This window comes from Mus pahari, chromosome 11, assembly GCF_900095145.1.
Source record: "Mus pahari chromosome 11, PAHARI_EIJ_v1.1, whole genome shotgun sequence".
Lineage (NCBI taxonomy): Eukaryota > Metazoa > Chordata > Mammalia > Rodentia > Muridae > Mus > Mus pahari.
In genome coordinates, this window is record NC_034600.1 from 62,727,714 (window position 1) to 62,748,648 (window position 20,935).

At 36.3% G+C, this 20,935-nt stretch overlaps 1 pseudogene; it reads right to left on the reverse strand.

Moving 5' to 3' along the window:
- Positions 1-20,935, reverse strand: part of LOC110328908 — a 111,954-nt pseudogene extending 91,019 nt beyond the window's left edge.

Genomic DNA, 20,935 nt, shown 5'->3' on the forward strand with positions numbered 1-20,935 from the left:
GATAAGTAGGAAGACTATGAAATGCAGTCTTCTGAACACAGATAATGCTGTCATGATCCCCCAATAGTAGTGGTGGCCAACACTGAACCTATAACCTGGGTCTTCCTCCATTTGACCATGGATCTGAGGGGACCAACTGCTCTCTAATAGAATTTATAGCTGCAGTTGAGAACCTAGCATGTTACAATATATCATTTCATAGCCAGGGTCCAACAAATGATCCCGTTGAGTTTCTAAGGTTTTCATTAAAAAATAAAGCAGAATAAAAACAGCAACCGTAATACTCATAAATATGGGAAGTAACTAGTATGGAAGGAGGAGTTCATAAAACAGGGTTAAGAGAAAGTATAGGAGGAGGTTATAATAACCAGAATGATTATTATATTGTATGTATATCATTTTTAATGAAAAAAATCTCAGTAACAGTCAAAATTATATCTTTGTGGGATTAATGTAAATGTAAAAGTGTGTTACTAAAACAACAATGAATAAAATATTTTTTTAAAAAAGCAGTAGAAGTGAAAAGCCATAGAAAAACAGAACCTAATGTGCTTTAGTGACAGAGACTAAACAAGAGGGAATGGAAAAGACTACTTAAAAATTACAAATACAGGAAGAAAGAGATGATGTGCATATCTACAGACTTGGGAGAAGAGTCAGTTTTATGGCATGTACCATTGATAGACAGCAGATATAATTTCACTCAGAGCCTAACTCAGCCCTCCTTTTTAAGTGATTAGTTTATTGTTCGATTGATGAAAGCAGAGGTGACAGTGAGAACTGAAAAGTACTTTGAATTCCAAAGATAATGTAGACCTTGAAGAGAGATGAAAAATTCATATAGAAAAAGCACTCAACAAATATGTGCAAGTGTATTGAATTGCTGAAGTGGATAGTCTCTGAACCCCTGTTTCTAACCTCCAGTTATTTATACACAGAGAATTATGAGCACATCAAAATCAGCCCAAAGGAAAAAAAATCACAGACAGCATTTCAGTGTCCAAGCTAATTAATACTGGTATTAAGAAAATGATGGTTCAGTGAATATCCAGATCAGTCTATTAAAATGGCTTATGTCTATTGGGCTATGATGGCATAAACGCCAAGCTGATACATTGTTTCTTTTTTCCACACAAATCTTTCTCAGTGTTTATTATCATCGCTTCCCAAAGCACAAAGTGCCTCTCAAGCACCCATATGCTTAAAATTTAACCTTTACCAGATGTTAACCTCTCAAGAACAAGAAAATCTTGATGAATTTTTATGTCTTCATATTTCAAATCATTTTCTAACACAAAATATATGTTCAGATAATATTAAAAAAAATGATAATATTTGTTGATATAATGATGCACAGTATTGAAGTAATTGATTTTTCGGTTAGTATTTGAAAATTAGATTCACATGTCCAAACCCATCATAGACTAATAATTCATTTATTAAATGGTTGATGATATAAGCAGAAGAAAAAAATTATCAAGTTTTACTTTGAGTGTTGTCTTATTCAGGGTTTCTATTTCTGCACAAACATCATGAGCAAGAAGCAGTTGGAGAGGAAAGTGTTTATTCAGCTTACACTTCCACATTGATGTTCATCACTGAAGAAAGTCAGGACTGGAACTCAAGCAGGTCAGAAAACAGTAGCTGATGCAGAGGGCATGGAGGAATGTTCTTTATTGGCTTGCTTTCCCTGTCTTGCTCAGCCTGCTCTCTTATAGAACCAAGACTACCAGCCCAGAGATGGCACCACTCACAAGGGGCCCTCCACCCTTGATCACTAATTGAGAAAATGCCCCACAGCTGGATCTTGTGGAGTCATTTCCCCATCTGAAGCTTCTTTCTCTGTGATAACTCCAGTCTGTGTCAAGTTGTCCCAAAACTAGCCAGTACAAGTGTGATGGCCAAGGAAATATTGAAGACTTAAACATCTATGAAAAACAGAGACTCATAGTAAGATCACAACATTATTTAAAAAAAAAAAACTAACTCAGGAAATGTGCAGAATAAAACAGTAAAACAGTAAGTATTTCGAAAATTTAATTAGAGAATCAAAATTTGGTCAAGGATACAGATGTTACTAGCTTCTTCTTTGTTGTTGTTGTTTTTTTTTTTCTATGCAGAATTGAATCTAACCACATATTGTGAATCAGTTTTAAATAGGAGTAGTTTAATAGGTTGCTTTATTATCAATAAGCAGAGACCATATAAACAGGACCATGAACAGAAAAGCTGTCTTCTGTAGAAGTGTATTTGAGAGTAAGTAGGGTTAACATGATATTTTACATGTGTAACAACCTTTGCTTTCTCTTTGTGCTTTCTTAAAATCTTGGATTTTATCTAGACCAAGCCTTTTGCTCATATAAGAACAATTTTATTTTCTAGGTTTATCAATTATTGGTGTTTGTGTAATATAATATTATTAATATTTTACCTTAGTAAAAAAAGTAATGCTATGGCATCAGGGACATTAGAAAATATTCAGTTAAATATTTTATATAAAATTAAGTTACCACCAGAGATGCAATGACTTCTTGGTTGTGTTTGGGTAAAAGTAATGTTTTTCAGGCGAGGACTCAGTTCATGGGGAAAGATACAAAAGGAACAAAAATAAAATGGAACCAAGGGATAGAAAACCATGAGAAATGGAGGAGAAAAAGGAGCAAAGTGAGAGTGAATGACACATCTGCCCAAAGAGATTTGGTACAGTGTCAATTACTCTAAAAAGCCAACTTGACAGAAGCGCAGCCTCTGTGGACCTGGTGAGAGGAGTGTAGAGAGCCATTGCCAGACGGTCTATCCGCTCCTCCAGCTTAATCAGTGGTATTATATAATGGCATCTCAGGGTGCTGAAAACCAGAAACCATTTTGACTTAATGACTGTGTGATTGATAAAACCTGCTTGAAACAGAAATGTAATTCTATTGTCAAATGCAGTATCAGTGAGGAGCCTGGCCTACTTCCATGGTAGATAGAAGATATGTTATTCTGCCCAATTGCCTCGCCCTGCACTTCATAATTAAGTACATTGTCACAGGTACCTTCTATGCTTTTAGATTAAAGAATAATGAAAAAAAAAGGCTATTTCTACGTGGCATAGATTGACATTCAAACCAAGTAATTTCTTTCTATCTCTATGTATAAATCATTGACACTTGACTTTTAATGAAAACTTAGATTAAAATTATTTCTGTGTTTTGTAAGGACTATGGCATTTGTTTCAGTGTGTGAGGTTGGTCTATATAGTTGTTTAAGTGTGCTTGCATGTGCTTGTGTATGTGTGCATGTGTCTGTTTAAGTCTATATATACAGGCTAGAGATAATTATCAGGCATCTTGCTAAATTTCTCTATACCTCATTATCTGAGAGTGACATGAACTGTGCATGAATTTGAAGCTCAATGTTTTTGGTGGGCTTCCTAGTAAATGATTTCCAAGAACCATCTGGTTTCTTTAACTATATTGTTGATCTTATATTTTCACTGTATTATCCTAGTGTCTCTCTCTCTCTCTCTCTCTCTCTCTCTCTCTCTCTCTCTCTCTCTCTTTCTCTTCACTTTACATCTGGATCACAGACCTGCTCCTTTCTTCTCACCCTGGCCCATACCAATCTCTCCCATCATTGTACCCTTCTCTTCTCTCAGAGAAGGGGATACCCCTTTGGTACTACCCCACCCCACCCTGGGGACATGTATTCTCAGCTGGACTAGCCACATCCCCTCTCACTGAGGCCCAACCAGGCAGTCTGTATAGGGAGGGGAATCCAATGCCAGGGAACAGACATTGAGAGAGCTCCTGCTCCACTTGTGAGGTGACTCACATAAAGACAAAGCTGCACATTGGCTACCAATGTGTTGGGGGTTTAGGCTCAGTTCCTGCATGCTCCCTGGTTGGTGTCTCAGACTCTGTGGGCCCCTATGGTCCCATGAGAGTACACTTCGTTGGGTCTTCTTGTGCTGTCCTTGATCCCTACAACTTGATAACTTCTATTACCCATTCTTCCATAAGACTCTCCCTGCTCTGCTTGATGTTTGAATGTGGATCTCTGCTTCTGCATCAGTCCAATGCTTGATGAAGCCTCTCTGGAGAAAACCATGCTAGGTTACTGTCTACAAACGTAGTTGAGTATCTTTATTAGTGTCAGGAGTTGGATCTCTCACATGGAATGAATCTCAAGCCTGAGCATTCATTGGTTGGCTCGTCCCTCAGTCTCTGCTGCATATTTATCCCTACACATCTTTTAAGCGAAACAAATTTTGGGTTGAAGGTTTGGTGGGTGGATTGATGTCCCCTTCACTCCTCTGGAATTTATGACTGGCTACAGTAGATGGCCATTTCAGTCTCTAAACACCCTCTGGTAGGAATATTAGCTAAAGTCATCCCTGTAGACTTCCATATCCTCTCTCTTCCCAGGTCTCCAAGTAGTCACCAGAGTTGCTGTCCAGGCACCACTCCTAGCCCTCTCCTGACCACCGGGAAGAATGGAGGCATCTCATCACCATCCAACAAAAAAGTCAGGATAGCTAAAACAATATTGTACAATAAAAGAAATTCTGGAAGTATCACTATTCCTGCTCTCAAGCTGTACTACATAGCAATAATAATAATAAAAACAACAACAACAATAGTAATAATAATAACTTTATTGTATTGGTATAGGAATAAACAGGTTGATCAATGGGATAAAATGAAAAACCCAGAAACAAACCTATACACCTGTGAACACTTGACTTTTGACAAAGAAGTCAAAACCATATAATAGAAAAAAGAAAACATCTACAATAAATGATGCTGGTCTAACTGGATAAGTGCATATAGAAGAATGCAAATAGATTCATATTTATCACACTGCAAAAGACGCAGGTGGTTTACAGAACTCAATATAAAACTAGACATACTAAATCTAATAGAAGAGAAAATGGGAAATTGCCATGAACACATTGGTATGGGACATAACTTCCTGAACAGCATACCCATGGCTTAGGTTCAATGATAAAAATTGATGCGTGGGACCTCTTCAAACTAAAAATCTTTTGTAAGGCAAACAACATGGTCAATAGAACAGTTAGCAGCCTAGAGACTGGGAAAATATCTCCACCCACCCTACATCTGACAGAGGGCTGGTATCCAAAATTTGTAAAGAACTCAAGAAATTAGACACCAAAAATCCAAATAACATAATCAAAAAATAAGGGAGTGTGTGGAGGGTTTCAAAGGTAAACAGTGGAATTCTTAATAGAGGAACCTCAAATGGCTGAGAAGCACTTAAAGAAATCTTTGATGTCCCTATTCATCAGGGAAATGAAAATTAAAACAACCCTAAGATTCTGTCTTACACCAGTCAGAATGTTTAAGATCAAAAACTCAAGTGATAACACATGATGGGGAAGATGTGAAGCAAAGGGGACACTGTTCTATGGCTGGTGGGAGTGTAAACTTGTACTTTGGAAATTAATTTGATGGTTTCTTGAAACACTGAAATAGTTCTACTTCAAGACCCAGCTATACAATTCCCAAAATGATGCTCCACTATACTACAGGGACATTTGCTCAACTATGTTCATAGCAGCTTTATTTGTAATGGCTAGAAGCTGGAAACAACCTATATTTCCCTCAAGTGAAGAATGGATAAAGATAATGTGGTTCGTCTCTACAATGACGTTCTATTCAGCTGTTAAAAACAAAGACATGCATTTTGTAGGCAAATGGATTGAACTTGAGAAGATCATCCTGAGTGAGGTAAACTGGAGCCAGAAAAACATGTATGGTGTGTACTCACTTAAAGTGGACATTAACTAGACTGTTTAGGAAAAGCATGATACAATTCACAGCTCTCCAAAAATCCAGGTAATAAAGAGGTTTCAAGGAAGGGCACATGACTCTAACTCAGAACCAGAAACTAAACAGTCAATGGGGGTGCTAGAGAGAGGGAACTGGGCAGATAGGGGAAGGTGAGGGCACAGAAACAGGTACGCTAGACTCTCATGTTTGGGTGCTTTTCTAAACATTGCAGTTACACAGTGACTACTGCAAAGTCTGGAACCTACAACAGTAATCAGTATCATAAGGTGTCCCCAGTGGTGCTTTTCTATTGGTGGTAACTCACAGATGTCTCATTTGAAATCTCAAAAATATTTTTTGCCTAAATATGCCCCAGACAATGACACTCTTTGACATGGCAATGCACATGGAGAAATTTCGAAAGGCCCCACCCCTAGATAAAGTGTGACCTGTACCTAGTGTCTACTGAGAGGAGAGAATTAGTTTTTCTTAGGGTTGAGCCCCAGGACGCACTATTGAATTCCAAAGCATCAGCCCTAAACACTTGTACTGAAACAGCACAGAGTGAGCTTGGTAAGTTTTCAGTATCCGTGTATGTGTGCAGCAATGATGATTTAAAATGTAGTAAATTAAACTGAGAGGAGTAAGAGGGATAGAGAACTTTCATGGCAAAGAGGAATGGGCGGAAATGTAAATTGAGTCCTCATGTACAATAGTCCCTCTAACTTTTTTTGATGCTTATTTTCTCTTGGTCTATATTTATGGTGCCAGCTTAAAATTTTGAGTTTTCTTATACCTTAAAATGTCATTCACACAATGTCAAATAGTACACTCTGCTACCATACTGATGGTACAATGCTACCTTATCTTAGTGGAAAGAATATGGACTGTAGAAAACCAATTTCTGTTATGAATTCAGGAGTAGTAGAATAAGGATTCTTGTGCATAAACAGAGTAGCTATTATTGGAACTGTTTAAAATCGGTTCTTGCTGTTGCTTGATTTTTGTTCTGTTCAATATTACAGTCATCGGAAGGTGTTATGAAAATCAGAGTTACTTCATTTAAAGCAGTAAATGTCTCATAATGATTACCAAAAGTGTGATTTTTTTTTCACATACTAATTTGCTTTCCACCAATTTAAGTCATTCCATCCTATCTGTATAAGAGTAGAGGAGTAAAGCATACAAAGATGAAGAGAACACAATCTCAAAAATGATATAATTAATTTAAAATACTAAGAGACTGTGCTCAAAGTTTTACTGCAACAGCAGGTAAATATTCCATTTTTCTTGATTGAGGAGACTATATTGAGAGAATGTAGAATTTGAGCTCAATCTTAGGGGTTGAATATGTACTTTTTGTGAGGTGAATCCGGAGGTGAATGTTACATAGAAAAGAGTTCAATGAATAGGAAGTTGAACAGAATATAAGGTAAGCAGAAAGTGACATATTTACTTATATTAAAGATAGAGCACTTGACTCAGACTCAGAGGAATGCAGAGCAAAGGAAGGCTCCTAGAATGGGAAATCAAAAAAGCGAGGCATAAAGAATAGAAGCAACAGTGTAGCAAGCATGTCAAGGGGTGCCAAGACTTGAATCATAACTGCCTTATAGACTAACATATTTGAATGTTTGATACAAATTAGTGAAACTGTTTTTGGGAAAAATGAGGAACTTTGGTTTTATAGGTGTAACTTAGGAAGGGGTTTTGTGATTTCAAAAGACCCTGCCAGGCCCAATTGTTGGTTAGAGCTATAGTATATATAATTATATTTGTGTGTGTGTGTGTGTGTGTGTGTGTGTGTGTATCCAAGTGCATGCATGCTTGTGTGTATATTTTAATTTGTGTGTGTTTGTGGATATTTATGTTCATCTGATTTTGCAATACATACATACATATCAATATAATGAGGCTGTTATATTTTGGTTATTCACAGTGTAAATGGTGCTTTACTATCTACTTTAAACTTTAGGTAAGTATTACAACTGAGCTCCATATATAGTCCTCTTTCTGAATATATATTCTGTGTCATGTATGAAACACAAATTGGAAACCAAAGCAAGAGTGTAGGTGGTCTGAAAATAGAGGACACCAGGAAATTAGACTCTTTGAACAAGGAATGTTTAATATTCACATTAAATACAATGTGTGTTTTTTTTAAAGGTAAAATTTGGAGTAACTAAGCCCAGACTCAAGAATGAAATGGCAGTCACACTTTCTAAACTACATGGCTCAAAACATATTTTGTTGTGTGAATACATATGTAACTGTTAAAGGGACAAAGATTTTAGTTATTCAACTGAGTTATTAATAGTCATTCAGAAGGAGAACAAACTGATATGTTCTGCTCTAAAGACCTTAATATCAAGTCTCCACAGGTTCAAGAGATCAATGAATGTTAACAAGACACAAATCAACAATCTTCATAAATAGTCTAAAATTTTAAAAAACACACTCTACACCATGTCTAGTATAAAATAAAACTATTTTGGCATATTGAGAAATAACACTCTCAGATGACAAGCTGAAGGCAATACAGCAAAGAAAAATTACTTTATGTTATGAAAATATATATAATATAATTCATTATCATATAAACACATATATGTTTACATATAAAATCTATAAATTTATTATATTATATGCTATATATTTACTATATATACTATATATATACTATACTAAATATATTAAGAGCAGTTGGAGGGAGATGGCAAATGATATGATTAATACCTAATATACTTTTGATAAGTATATAGAAAATTTAAAAATTCTAATAAAAGTATATTCATATACTATACATATATAACGTATAGTATCAATGATTAAGCTGTATTAGATATAGACAAATGTATAGTATTATTTTATGCACCTATTATAATACTTTGGCCTTGTTTTACATATTTTAAAGTTTATTTTGTCAACTATAATAATATAAATGTATATTTTTCTCATATTAAAGTGGGTGGCCATTCTTTAAGGAAACCATCAGAAAATTTTAATAGGAACCATAACAAAAAAAAAATCTAATCTAAGTGAGAAAAGGAAATGATAAAAGGAGCAAGTACAAAAGATGACAAAAAGGAGAGACAAAGGGACAAATGGTACAGGAAATGAAAGAGCAATACAGAAGATTCAAAACCAGCCTTACCTGCAATTATATTAACATCAAATGGTCCAATCATTACAGGTCAACACAGTTCTTTGATCACAGTGTGCCGATGACCCATCCACAGCTGATAACCTCATAATTTTTTATTATCAGAATATCGACCAACCCCGCATCTCTGCATGACACACACTCACTACCCACAGCAAAGAGAACCTTCTCTGACCAAAGCAGAGAGCCCCCAGGTTTAAATGTAAATATTTAGAATGTAGACCAAGAGCATGACTATGTAGCAAAACAACAGTAGCTTCTCCTTTAGTACCTATAGCCTCCTCAGGCATGGGATTGTGTCCAGGATAACATAAGCATGAACAGCCTCACATTAAACTGAAATCCGCATAAACTTCATGCCACTATTTCTCAAGGGAGCATACCTTGCTTGCATACTCACACCATCCAAAGCTTAGGGGTCTTTGTATTTTAGGGGTCAGAAGGAATATAAGCATTAGAGTGTGGTAAGGCCAGCGTGAAATGTTGACTTATTGACCTGGCATGGCTGTTGTACAAAAATGAACTCACAACAGCTGCCACTCATCTGAACAAGGCTTGCACAAAATCAAGCTAGTTAAAAAATGCCAGCAGAGAAGAGGGGGCAGAGGCTGCATCCCTGTAGAGAAAGCTATTGCCATTGTTGGCTTCTGAGGGAGGGTAAGTCACTCTCCTCTGAGGTTGCAGCAGCTGGCAGCTTGATCAGGTTCCAGCAAATGACTACACACCCATGCGCATGTAGGTAGTACTAATTGGACTCAGGTGGTTATTGATGAGAAAAACAAACAAAGAGGACATGAAACTGGGTGAGAGATAGGATTTGGGGTCCTAAGGGAAGCTGGAAGAAGGTGGATGAATATAATTAACATATAACCTTCATTGAATAAATATATGGAAAATGTAGAGGCTAAAAACTAGTTTTTAACATTTTCAATTAATTTCCACAACGATTTCTGGAATAAAATTTATAGTCTCTGTTATTCCAAATTTAGATAAAATAGAAAATGTGAACATATAGCCATATTTAAAGTCAGTAACATCAAGAATTATGTGCTACTGCAAAACTGTATTGCAAATACAGGACTTGGATGTTTAATATAGTTTAAGGAAAAAGAATGTGAATGAAATAAAATATAAAATGAATGCTGGTGGATGACATTGTTGTCATGAGTTTTTCTCTTTCAATTATAATTCTACACAAGCAATACAGAATGCTTTCATATTGTTCTTTATAGAGAATCCCCAAATAATATTTGAATTTCTTTTTTGGCTTCCTGAATAACAATTTTCTGAGATTCTATTCTCCCCATGCAGAATTAATGATATTCTGAATTATGCATATCTTCCTTCATATTGTGTTATTGAGTTCATATATCATGTAGAGTTTTAACCAACTTTGCCATTTGTCCTGCTTAATGTTATTCTCAAATTGACACAACCTAGGGTCACAATCTATGGTCCAGATCAGAAAGGTATATGACTATATTCATGGGACACTTGCTTATTTGTTAATTGATGCTAGAGGGGTTAGCTGGGTGGATCTGGTCTATATAAGAAAACTAGCTGATCAAGAGCTGGAAAGAGAAAGCCAGTGAGTAGCTTTCCTCAATGGTTTCTGCTTCAGTTTTTGCCAGACTTCCCTCAATGATGGACTGTGATTTCAACATGCATAAGCTGGAGTAAACCCTTTCATCCCCCAATTTGATTTTAGTCATAGAGTTTTTCCACAGAAAAAGAAAAGCAAACTACAGCACAGTTTAATGCCATACCAACTTTGAATATGACCTGTCCATAGAACTGTAACATGTGATCAGACCAGACGCTAGCAGTGGCCAGGAGACAAACTATAAATGTGCATAGTATAATCTAAACTAACAAAAACAGGTTAATAGAACGAAAATAAATGATGGAATTTTTCTTTTGAAGATCCATATCTACCATTTGAAAAGCATTTTCCTGAGTTTATCACCATTTAATGCAGACATGAATAAAAACCAACACAGTATAGCAAATGATTATGTGAGAATGGTTATGCCAATTAAACTAAGCAAATACTAAAAATAAAAAAATATAAACATTTTAATTTTGTTTCCAGCTACTTATATCCAGATGCTCAATGAGCTTGGTAGCTCAAACGTTAAATTCTCAGATTCTAGAGGCAAAGGCAGAGGGATCTCTCCGAGCTAAATGCCAGGATATTCTATACTGTGAGAGCATAGAAAGTGGTAGGGATGTGAGGAGATCAGAGAAGAGTTTGGAAAGGAACGGTGAATGAATACAATGAGTATACATTATATGACATTTCAATTAAGTAAAAAATTATATCTTTAATACAAACAAATGAGCAGAAAATGCATTAAAAGATCAGATTTTTCTATAGTAACAATATTGTTTCCTCATAGAAAACCTCATGTGTTCTCAACGTTGATAAAAGAAACAAAAAGTTCTTTGTATATATTGGATATTAGTCCCCTATCAGATTAGGATTGGTAAAGATCCTTTCCCAATCTGTTGGTGGCCTTTTTGTCTTATTGAAAGTGTCTTTTGCCTTACAGAAACTTTGCAATTTTATGAGGTCCCATTTGTTGATTCTGGATCTTACAGTACAAGCCACTGTTGTTCTGCTCAGGAATTTTTCCATTGTGCCATACTTTTGAGGCTTTTCCCCACTTTCTCCTTTATAAGTTTTAGTGCGTCTGGTTCTATGTGGAGTTTCTTGATCCACTTAGACTTGAGCTTTGTACAAGGAGATAAAAATGGATCAATTTGCGTGCTTCTATATGATATTGTGCCAGCAACATTTGTTGAAAATGCTGTCTTTTCCACTGGAAAAGATTTTACCTCCTTTGTCAAAGATCAAGTGACAATAAGTGTGTGGGATCATTTCTGGGTCTTCAGTTCTATTTCATTGATCTATCTGTATGTCCCTGTACAAGTACCATGCAGTTTATATCACAATTGCTCTGTAATACAGCTTGAGGTCAGGCATGGTGATTCCACCAGAGGTTCTTTTATTGTTGAGAATAGTTTTTGCTATCCTAGGTTTTTTGTTATTCCAGATCAATTTGCAAATTGCCCTTTCTAACTCTGTGAAGAATTTAGTTGGAATTTTGATGGGGATTGCATGAATCTGTAGATTGCTTTTAGCAAGATAACCATTTTTACTGTATTGATCCTGCCATTCCAAGAGTATGGGAGATCTTTTCATCTTCTGAGATCTTCTTAGATTTCTTTCTTCAGAGACTTGAAGTTCTTATCATACAGATCTTTCACTTCCTTAGTTAGAGTCACACCAAGGCATTTTATATTATTTGTGACTATTATGAAGGGTGTTGTTTCCTTAATTTCTTTGTCAGCCTCTTTATCCTTTGTGTAGAGAAAGGCCTCTGATTTGTTTGAATTAATTTTATATCTAGCTACTGCGCTAAAGCTGATTCTACTGCACAGAACTTAAAATACCCAAGATACAATTTGCAAAACACATAAAAATCAAGAAGAAGGAAGACCAAAGTGTGGATACTTTGTTCCTTCTTATAATGGGGAACAAAATACCCATGGAAAGAGTTACAGAGACAAAATTCAGAGCTGCGACAGAAGAAAGGACAATCCAGAGACTGCCCCACCTGGGGATCCATTCCATATACAGTCACCAAACCCAGACACTATTGCATATGCCAGCAAGATTTTGCTGACAGGACTCTGACATAGCTCTCTCTTGTGAGGCTATGCCAGTGCCTGGCTAATACAGAAGTGCATGCTCACAGTCGTCTATTAGATGGAATTCAGGTCCCCCATGGAGGAGCTAGAGAAAGTACCCAATAGCTGAAGGGGTCTGCAACACTATAGGAGGATCAAGAATATGAACTAACCAGTACCCCCAGAGCTTATGCCTCTAGCTGCATATGTAGCAGAGGATGGCCTAGTTGGCCATGAGTGGGAGGACAGGCCCTTGGTCTTGCAAAGATTATATGCCCAAGTACAGGGGAAATGCCAGGGCCAGGAATCAGGATTGGGTGGGTTGGGGAGCAGGGTGGAGGGAGGGTATAGGAGACTTTCGGGATAGCATTTGAAATATAAATGAAGAAAATATCTAATAAAAATTGTTTTTGAAAAAACAAGAAACAAAGAATAATTTTGGTGTTATGGACATATACACAAAAACCGTACCAGAATCAAATGAAAGTACCTCAGCTACGTATTTTATTTTAAAAAGAAATGGCTATGACCAAACAAGGTTAGTAAGCACACAGGGCCAGAATAGTCACAGACTTTTATTTTAAATCTGGGTTGACTATTTCTTTTCCCCATGAACTGTGGTCTGACCTCCATCTTTAAAGATTAGATAATTCTAGGAGTAGGATTAGGCAAAAGAAAATGAATGGAAAAAGGAATCTTTGTTTTTTATTGGATATTTTAATTTATTTATATTACAAATGTTATAACATTTCGGGATTTCCCCTATGGAAACCCCCTATCCCATCTCTCCTCCCCCCCCCCCCGCTTCTATGAGGGAGTTCCCCAACTAAGGATACACTCTCACCTCCCTGCCCTGGCATTTCCCTACACTGGGGCATAGAGCCTTCATGAACCAAAGGCCTCTCCCCCTTCTGATGACCAACAAGGCCATCCTCTGATACATATGCAGCTGGAGCAATGGGTCCCTCCATATGTACTCCTTGGTTGGGGATTTAGTCCCTGGGAACTCTGGGAGTTCTGGTTGGTTGATATTGTTGTTCTTCCCATTGGGTTGCAAATGCCTTCGTCTCCTTCAGTCTGTTCTCTAACTCCTCCATTGGGGGCCACGTGTTCAGTCCAATAGTTGGCTGCAAGCATCTACCTCTGTATTTGTGAACCTCTGGCAGAGCCTGTCAGGAATCTCATAGCCACTTAAATCACTCCAACTCCAAGAATGCAAAAGGGCATTTCCTTTTAAAGGTAAGTTTTACCAGGTGTAAGTAGAATTAAACCGTTGACTTACAATTTTTATATCATGGGAGAAATAAGATTTTCAGAAATGTCTTACAGTTGGAGGATATAAAACCATTTGAGTTCATTGTTTAAAACATTAAGTTCTAACAAAAATTCTAAAAGAAAATGTACAATGTTTCAAAGAAAAGTCTGCTATTACCCTATAGGTGGAACAAAAATAGGAACTAACCAGTACCCCCAGAGCTCAAGTCTCTAGCTACATATGTAGCAGAAGATGGCCTATTCCGCCATCATTGGGAAGAGAGGTCCCTTGGTCTTACAAACTATATATGCCACAGTACAGGGGAATGCCAGGGCCAAGAAGTGGGAGTCGGTGGGTAAGGGAGCAGAGGCAGGGGCAGGGGTAGGGTATAGGGAACATTCGGAATAGCATTTGAAATGTAAATAAAGAAAATATCTAATTAAAAAATAAGTCTGCTACTTGTTGTTTCTTACATTAAATCCTCTGTTCTGTGAAACACAGGTTGTGAAAGACTAAATAACTGCCTCAGACCACATAGCTTGCTTGTGACAGAATTTCGAATAATTTATATTAAATTATCAGTTGTGTTTTTCCTAAAAATTACAATTCAGAAGCAAAATCAAATATTTGTTCCTGAGAGATGGAATCTGATATTCTTTATATAATATGCTATACCAGCACATCACTAGTTTCAATCATTTCTGTGCTGTAGTAATGGCAATTTAGTCATTGTACATTGTCATTCTAAATCTAATTCTTTATCTATTGAACAAAACAAGTTTTCATCTATAGCATTAGGCTTGCTATGGGACTCAAAAGAGTTAAAGTTATATATAATGTAACTAATATGTTTGGATATTAAAAGTTGGTAGGGTTTTTTTTTATATCTGTTCCTGTGTGTGGGTTTCTGTGCGTGGAACACATGTATATAAATGTGTTTCTGTGTGTTTACATATACGTCTGTAGATTCCCCAATAAATAGCATTACTTGTGGGCCAACACATGTACCCAGATTTTACAGAGGTTTAGGGTCTGAATTGCAGTTCATATTTTCTGGATTATTTTCCTCCCATCCCCTCAATCTCTTAGCAGCTGTATTATTTAAAAGTAATATACAAATTATGATTAAAAACTATAGTATAAATGTCTTTCTTTTCTACTGCATTCCTAGAATCTGAAACCAATAGGCAGATATGTTTATTGCTATGATTTACAAATAGCTGAATTTTTAAAATAAAATGTTGACCAATAATCCATTTCCTTGTAAAATGTGTTGGTGATATTTGTTTCATTAGCTTTTCCTGTTAATCTTTAATGTTGCACAGACAGGTTTTAGTTTTTAATCTACAGATAATTAGATGATTACAGATAGTCTGTCTTTTAGGATGAAAGGCTTGCACCCATATTTATAAACCAAATGACATTGAAAATCAGAAATCTCTGCTCTCTGAGCCCTGGTATATATCATCTATTTAATTTGGGTGCTGGTAAGGTTATGATAAGTGTCACAGGCTGTTCAACAAGAAACACACAAGAGGTAGAATGAAAAGCATGTTCGTTCATTAAGAGGAGCCTGGAGAGAAGTGGAGAGTTAGTCCCTGGGAGATAAAGACAGCAGACGCAGTTACATTGTCCTGAAGGATTAAAAACTAAAATACAGACAATAGTAATTTTTAACCAGGGAAAAATTTGTGCAAATAAATGTATATTATTAAAAATTAATTTTCATAGAAATTCTGAGAACTGTGAATGCTGCATGTGAAGATGGAAATATCACATATTCTCTTTCCTGAGCATAACAGGAGCTGAAACTGATCCGTTAGGTTAAATGGACAGCCTACCTATAGTTATCTGACTATAACTGTAGTTATCTGTTGTCTACCTGTTGTTTTCTGGTTACAAATATGCTGAAAGCACTCTGACAGACATAATTTCCCAAGAACTGTGATTTGCCATAAAAAATCACATTTCTGAATTTCTGAACAACTAGACTCAGGTCACATTACAATGTCTCATGGAGACTAGAGGCCAAGAACTACTGACCTTGTCATTGCAGACTGGCTTATGCTGATACGTCAACAAGACAGGCAACACAAGAGGCAACAGTTTGTTCTCTTGGTAAGAAATGAAATCCTCTTGGCCACTTTTACTCTGCAGGCTGGAAATTATACCTTTAGTGTCTTAAAAAATGACACTCAGCTTTTCCAGTCTGGTCTGTCAGTGTTTTTCATAGTATGCTGTATGCTTGAATCTCTTGCTTGTGCATGCTATGATAGTATCCAGTATTAAAGTCAGAGCTTGGATCTGTTTACCTCAAACAAATCTCTAGCTGTGTGTTGGCTTTGTGTTTATGTATCTTTTAAAATATAATCATTAGAGTTTAATATAATGTCTTGATACATTAAATATATTTAAATCAAATAAAAATAGGAATTCAATTACATGAGATATTGTGTGTGTGTGTGTGTATTTGTGTGTGTGTGTGGTTTTTCCTCTTTTATGATATATTTTTTTATTTACATCCCAAATGTTATCCCCTTTCCTTGTTTCCCTCTGTGAAACCCCCTATCACATTTCCCCTCCCCCTTCTTCTTTGAGAATGTTCACCCACCCATCCACCCACCCACTCCTGCCTCCCTGCCCTGACATTCCCCTACACTGGGACATTGAGCCTTCACAGGAACCTTCCTCCCGTTGATACCAGACAAGGCCATCTTGTGCTACATATCCAGCTGGAGACATGGGTCTCTCCATGTCCCTCTTTGGTTGGTGTTTTTGTCCCTGAGGGCTCTAGGGTGTCTAGTTTGTTGATATTGTTATTCTGCCTATGGGGTTGCAAATCCCTTCAGCTCCTTCAGGCCTTTCTCTAACTCCTCCATTGGGGAACCCACACTCAGTCCAATGGTTGCCTGCAAGCATCCACCTCTGTATTTGCATGCCTCTCAGGAGACAGCCATATCAGTCCTGTCAGCAAGCATTTCTTGGCATTCACAATAGTGCCTGGGTTTAGTGACTGAATATGGGATGGATCCCCAGGTAGGGCAGTCTCTGGATGACCTTTCCTTTCTTTCAGTCTCTACTCCATACTTTGTCTCCATATTTCCTCCCATGAATGTTTTGAGATATATATATATATCTCAGCAGAGTAGCTCATACCTATAATCCTAGCAACTGAGAGACTGAAGCAAAATTGTTATGAACTTGAGGCCAGTATCAACTGTGTAGTGAGACTCTATCTTAAAACAAAACAAACCACATTTATATAAACCACAAATGTAAATATAATGGACCGATAGGACAAATTTCATTTGGTAAAAAAGTGAAAGGTCAAAGCTAAAATGATTTTTGGCTGAGATCTTGCAATGTGATTATTATAGAGAGGTATTGTATCACCTCATAATGCTAATTTAGCAAATACTACTGAATAAATAAATCGTCATATTCACAGAGGTAATTACTAATTTATTTGATAGACATTTATTCTCAGGTTTCTTCTTTCAATTTTTTTTTTTTTTTTTTTTTTTTTTTTTTTTTTTTTTTTTTTTTTTTTTTTTTTTTTTTTTTTTTTTTTTTTTTTTTTTTTTTTTTGCTAATGGGCATGGGAGGCTCCTTTATAAGCTGTGAACTAAAATCTCTAATTTTTTTTAAATTAAGTTGTTAAATTTTCTAATTTATTGATGAAATATTAGCAATAAATAGAGCATGGATCAATCTGAGAGTTGAATAAAAACATATAATTTAACTTATTTTAATAGTATAGAATTCCTACCAGAAACAATATCAAAAATAAATGAGAAAGTCTTATATTAAGGAGAACACTTGCTGAATTTACAGTTACAGACAATTATAATGATCTGTCATTTCTTTACTGAATAACTTTTAGATAACTGAGGAAGAGATATTATGGGAGAAGAATAATAGTCAATATTAATGCTCAAATTTAGTTTGAACACAGATGTTCATTGTATTACACTGTTCTAAGTTATTACTTGATTACTTGTGTTGTTGTTGTTATTTTTAAATACTGAGGATTGAAACCAGAGACTCCTGCCTACCTGAAATATGTTTTTTAACCTTAAACTATTCTTTGTATGATTTTTTTTTTTTTTTTGGTTTAAGTTTTTCCATACAGGGCTTCTCTGCATAGTCCTGGCTGACCTGGAACTCAGAAATCTGCCTGCCTCTGTCTCTGGAGTGCTGGGATTAAAGGGGTGCGCTACCATAGTATGAACTTCTTTATGCATGAACCAACATTTAAGTCATGATCACATTTTATCACATAAGATCACACCAGATATAATCTTTGAACATATATTGAGAAATCAGATTTGTGAACTTGATTATAATATAGGGAATGAAGCACAATAACAGAGAATTCTATCTCTTTGTTGTTATCAGTTATCTTGATTATTTAGCTATGGTGGGAAAACAGCATAGACAGCGTTCCTGTGAGTGAAGAACACTCTAGGCTTGAAATAATCTTATGGTAAGTCCTAGATATTAGTCTACCCTAGTGTGGAAATGAATATGACTACTCTAATTTTATAATTGTTTATACAATTTTCAATTGTTTCCTAGTCAATGAATGCAAATGCATAAGAATGTCAAAGTGCATATTTAACATAGTCCTTAGGTAAGCATGCAACAACCCATTCTGATTAAGCAGGAAAGTATTTTTATTGATGCAGTAACATCCCTATCTGGGTGGGCATGGCACAGAAAAGGGGAATATGACTCCAACAATTATAATTTAATTTCCCGATTAGAACAGTTTAAGATAATATTAACAGACAAGTCTTAGTATATAATAGAATTTATGACATACCTCTTAAACCAATTAATGAGCAGAGTCATTCTGATGCAATTCCTGGAGTCTTTTAAACTCTTAAAGGTCTGATTTCACAAAATGGGCGAAAAATTGGGGGATTGATATTACTGGTTTTTTTTGGGGGGGGGAGCAGGAGCAAGAAGGAACATACATTTTCCCTTGGATTCTAGTATAGTTTGATATTCATATATTATAAGTGTGCACACGGGGTGGAGTAGACCTATTCATATGAGTGTTGTGTAAAGCTGCTTAAAGCATCTTTGTTTTACACCTTAGTGTGTATGTGTGTGTGTATCTGCGTACACAAAAGCCATGGTACTATATGAACATTAAAGACATAAAGTCATCTTCCACCATGTAGGCATATGTATACCGACGATCAAATTTAGGTAGTCAATTCTACTGGTAAGAGTCTTTAACCACTAAGCAATCTTGCCAGCCCAAGCATTTTAAATTCAACTGGCAAGTAGTGAGCATGCCTCGTCAGAAACAGATAAGCAGTATAGATTCCAAGAAGAAAAGCAGAAAACAACAACAACAGCTAACCCTACAGAATATCTATTTCTGCAGTGAATAGCACATTTCAGATACAAAATACTAGAGCAAGGTTAATTCCAAGTACGGTGAAGCAAAAACTAGTATATTGAATATGTACACAGCAACCCAAGAAGAGGAAAAGAGTCCGAAGATCAGGCACATCTCTCAGAGAACCACCCATTCTCACATCTAGGTCTCATTTAAATACTAAGTCAATATAAACAGAGGACCTTGTACAGACCCCCATAGGCCTCATGCTTGCGATTTCCATCTCTGTGAGTTCATACCCACCTTTGTTCATTGACTCATAGGGCTGTGTTGACCTGGAGTTCTCCATCCCCTCTTGTTCCTACCATCTTTCCATCTTTCCGCTTCATCTTCCCTGGGATTGCCTGAGCTCTGGGAGGGAGGAAATTGAGGAGGTCCTTTAATACAGTCTCTCTCTCTCTCTCTCTCTCTCTCTCTCTCTCTCTCTCTCTCTCTCTCTCTCAATGAATAATGTCTGGCTGTGGGTCTCTGCATTTGTTCCGCTCTTCTGCTGAATGAAGCCTCTCTGATGGTGACTGGGTGAGGTACTGATCTCTGCCATGTTTAGTGATTATCCTTTAGAAGCCCATTCTTTTCCAAGGGGACAAACTGGGAGTGGATATGGAGTGGAAGGAAAGTGTTAAGAAGATGGGGAGAATAGAAGGAGGAGAAGCTCCAATCAGAATATCTTGTATTAAAAAAGAAACTATTTTCGATAAATGAAAAAGATGAAAAAGTAAAATCTTTAAACTTTCATTTATGAAGGGGACAATTACACAACGATTAACTTAGCTTACTAAAGTTTAACACATAAAATTACCTTTCTGATTCAGTTAAGTTCAGGCTTGTTGGGTTCTGTCAAACCACACTGAAACCAAAGTTGGCTTGTGAGTGTTTCAAGAATGCAGAAGTGAAGGAAAAAGAAACTGAGTCAGGTCGTGAGCAAGAAAATGCAAAGGATCCTATGTACCATATGGATCAGTAGTGACTTTATCTATGGGAATTTTTTTTTCCAGAGAAAGCAAGCAACTGCACAATAAAATCCTGCAATGACTGCCTAATAAACATTAATGTCTCTTCTTGAAGAGCAAAAGGAAAATTAAATAAATAAATGAACAAAAATAGATAAATGGAAAAATAATGATGTGAATAACACTTCCGTACAAACCTATTTTCTGTTTATATTCATGTCTTCAAGCATTAAAAGCCATTGCAGAGCTATGGCTCACCTTAGATGCAGTGTTGCTGTTTATTTGATCCTCAGTTACTTAAAAGAGAAAGAAAAGAGGAAAAGAAACAGAAAAGTGTCATACTTGCTCCCTGAGATGCTATGTAATGTTATTCTTTGGACATGGTATGGCAATTGTTTGCTTGAACGCTTTAGAGTTGTGATTGCCCAAAGAAGAAAATCACAAGACTGGACCTATTACATTAACAATTTTAGGAACCAGGAAAGTGCTTAGTAACCCCCATCCCTCTTTAAGGATGAATGGCCACTTAATAGAAGATACTGATGGGAATCTTGCCTGGTCCCATGTTGTATACAGATTTTAGAGATCTTAAGGGAATGCCTTAAGGTTTAAGCATAAGCAGACTTCAAATAATTTATAATTCTTTTTCTTTTTCAGTGATGCAGTTTCCCATAGCTTACCCAT